Genomic DNA, 3,843 nt, shown 5'->3' on the forward strand with positions numbered 1-3,843 from the left:
GATCTCCTCTCCCCAGTTTGGGGCTCTCTGCAAGCCCATGCTCCTCCTTTCTCATGACACTTCCCTCCTCCTTTGACCCTCAGGAAAAATACTTTTAATCCTTTTGGAAGAGAAGCCCAGCTACACAATGGTATACATTACCTTCACACAGTCAGAAGCTTTGGATGGTTCCCCAAGTAAAGCTGGAAATATTAGAAGTAAAATGAAATGAAAGCAAAGTAGCCATCTGACAGAAGTTGCTTTTTCCCTTCTGCATTTTGGACCTCAAGTATTATTCCATTGATTTGTTGAACATTCCACGTTGGCCTACAATTGGGCAAATCTCTTATACCCCAGATCCCTGCCCAAATTTTAGCAAAGAGCTCGGGCGGACATAGTGTTTTTTTTTCTGTATAGAGCCTTCTGTTATGAGGGCTGGGATATATGGAAGCAGGGACTGAGCAAAGGACTCGGTGGGTGGGTGGAGAAGGAAATGTCCAGATGACGACCTGTTAATGGCGGTTGTTGTCGTGGTCATCTGTGATAGTAGCAAGGACACAAGCACACTAAAGGGGTGGATAGAGGAAGGCTCACACTCCTCTGCCTCTGAGGAGGGACAGGGTGGGGTATATAAATTTGAGGAGTCACAGTAGATCTGCAGGGAGTCCAGCGGAGTAGGGGAATATTTGTCTTCCAGCCTTGGATTTTCTTCAGTTCTGGCCCCTGGGAACCAGTGGAGTAATCCTGAATATAGTTAGTATATTTCACGCTACAGAATTTTCTGAGTAGATAGCCACTTTTTCAAGAGATATCTTTTTCGCATTTTGTTGTTGCCAGTCATAGGCTTAAGTGTGTGTTTCTTTTTCTCCTAAGTGGCACTCAAACGTTGAGTGATTCCTAATTTATTTGGCTGTGGACTGGCTAAAAGCTGTCCCATCATCTTCAGTGATCAAAAACAGTTATTTTTGACAGATGAAGAAACATCTATAGGGAATGCAGAAGGATCGTTGAAGGTGTTACAAGCCTGGAAGAAGAACAGCAGCGAGCTGACTATTGAGTCAGAGAGGGCATCCTCAGATAAAGTGCTGTCAGCTTGTCAGGCTTCATGAATGAGCAGCTGGACTTTAATAATAGAAGTGATATTATCAGTGCACTGAATTACATACTGCCTTTTATCTCAGAGGGGAATCTAGGAGATGTGGAATCAACATTATTACCATTCATTCAACTTCTTTTCTCAAATACACAAGATGGAGATATGCCACTGGGCATTTTGAAAATCAATACAAGGAGCCCTTCTGTTAAACCTGTACCCAACAATTCAACTAATAAAAATAAATTGAAGAAACTTCACTTTCTGGAAAATTTTTAGATGCAGAAACTGAAGAAAAATTTGATGAGGTTAAAAAGGAAGAAAAACCTGCCACGCATACGCGTTCCACCCATTTAAGTGCCATGTTTAAACTCTACATCTTTCAAAAGAAATTGGAAGCTGCCCAAGCACAGAAAGACAGCCTAGCAAAGATTGAGATTACAGAGAAACACCTGCTGAGAGTGAACAGGGGCCTCCGGGGCCCAAGGGGCATACAGAAAATGCACCTCAAAGCAGTGGGAGATGAGAGCGTCAGGAGGAAACAGAATGCCCAGCATCTGTGGCGAACACTGCCGAAGAAAGAAGGCTCAGGAGGCCATCCCCAAGAAAGCTGAAACAGCATCTCATGGTGTAGAGGCCCAGGCAGCTGGTGGGAAAGTCGTCCAATGCAGAGTCTTCATTCATAAAGGAACACAAGGCAGCAGGCTCCTCTTCCCTGAAACAGTACTTCAAGGGCAGGCCTTGTGCCTCCATCCCTCCAAAATCCCCATCTGAGGTTAAAAGCAAATCAAAAGACTTATCCCACACTAGTTTTGTTTTAGAAGCTGTAAAGGCTAGAGTTAGAAATATTGAGGCTCCTGAACTAATCTCACCTTCTGGTGAAAAATACATCTTCCATGAAACTCAGTCTCATCGGGTCCACAGAAAACCCAAAGTCAAAAGGAGTCGAAAGTTCAGAAAGAAAAGTTCACTCAATAGAATGATGCTTGCAAGCTCTCCGTTCTCTGTAGCGAGGAGTCTCATAAATTCCCCTCCACGAGAGGCTGTTTCACCTTCAAGAGAAGTGACTTCTCGGGAAAATCCTTTTCTAGCATTATTTTCTCTTTCAGACCATCCTACAGAACACACTACTTCAGAAAACAATACTGCATAAAATGTTTCTGATGAAATTATTTCCAGAGGAAACTCTACTCTGCCAGGAGGAAACGGCCCTGGAAACACTACCCATAGGAACGTCTTCACTGCACATTCTACTGTTGCTGCAGACAACAGTATGCCAACTGTTCAACACACCAACAAAACACAATGGGAGTACCGCAACACGGGCACTGAATTATCCTCCAAGCCCACAGGCTTCCCTTTCCCAGGGCTCACATCCCCAGGTGATCAAGTTGAAACTCAGCTAAACCAGCAGCTACGGTCCCTCATCCCCAACAATGACATGCGAAGGCTCATTTCTCATGTTATCCAGACTTTGAAAATGGACTGCTCAGAGACACACGGGCAGCTGGCCTGTGCCAACCTCATGTCTCAAACAGGCCTCCTGATGAAACTTCTCAGCAAGCAGCAAGAAGTAAATGTTTCCAAAGCGGAATGGCATACGGACCAGTGGAAAACTGACAACTATATCAGTGAGAGCACAGAAACCCAGAGTGAGCAGAAAGAGCAGGAGTCAAGTGAGGTGAGGATAACCCCTGACACATGGGAGCTGGACTTTTACTCAGTTTAGGACATGCCATTAACGTGCCCAAGCAGGAATACCATGGGCTCCTAGTCTGTATCTTATCTTCAGCCATGAAACTGGCTAAGACAGTGATCTCCCACTTTGCTCGTTTAGAGAGTGTGCCACTATTCCTTGGGTAGACGAGAAAAGGCATAACACAAGATAAATAATGTGTAGATAAATAAACTGTAGGAGAAATTGCTAATGATAAGATTAATAACATTCAATTTGGCTTGTTCTTATAGAAGCTACTCGCCTGAAAGGATTGGGTTTTATAGTATTTTAAGAATAGTTAACTATCATTTAGAATAGGATTAAAAATAGTTAGCTTTCATCCCTTCCATCTCCTTGTTTTAAAAAAATGTTATTTATTATTTTTAGCTCACAAAAGAAGTTCCAGGATATGGCTATAACAACAAACTCATCTTGGCAATATCTGTAACTGTAGTAGTGACGATTTTGGTTACAATTCTCTGTCTCATTGAGGTAAGGACGATAATTAGTTCAGATTCAGAACCCACAAACTGAGAATCAAAGCCACCTTTCCTCCTACTACTACTTGATTCTTCTCTTTAATCATGAGGACTGAATACAGTTAGTTCTTTTACTGAAAAGTATATTCCCAGGATTTTTTGTTTGTTTGCTTGTGCTTTTGTTTGTTTTTTTTATGTGCGTTGGGTCTTCATTGCGGTGCGCAGGCTTCTCATTGTGGTGGCTACTCTTGTTGTGGAGTACGGGCTCTAGGCACGCGGGCTCAGGAATTGTGGCGCACGGACTTAGTTGCTACGCAGCATGTGGGACCTTCCCAGACCAGGAATCAAACCCGCGTCCCCTTCACTTGCAGGCGAATTCTTAACCACTGTGCCACCAGGGAAGTCCCCACAGGATTTTTAAAGGAACTCCACTCCCAGGCGATCTCTATGGAATTGGATGCATGGTAACAAGCCATTGGACTATTTTGACAAGTGAAGTTTATAAGAAGGCCAGAGTTGACATGATAGTAAAATTTCTTCAACACAAAAAACTATGCTGATTTGTTGTACTCACC

The 3,843-nt window shown here is 43.2% G+C and overlaps 1 protein-coding gene across 1 annotated transcript in view; it reads right to left on the bottom strand.

Moving 5' to 3' along the window:
• LOC114903827 (leucine-rich repeat-containing protein 37A-like) overlaps window positions 1-3,843 on the bottom strand; it is a 39,400-nt gene that overhangs the window by 22,819 nt on the left and 12,738 nt on the right.

This window comes from Monodon monoceros, unplaced genomic scaffold (genome assembly GCF_005190385.1).
Source record: "Monodon monoceros isolate NGI ecotype Baffin Bay Population unplaced genomic scaffold, NGI_Narwhal_1 Super_Scaffold_21, whole genome shotgun sequence".
Taxonomy (NCBI): Eukaryota; Metazoa; Chordata; class Mammalia; order Artiodactyla; family Monodontidae; genus Monodon; species Monodon monoceros.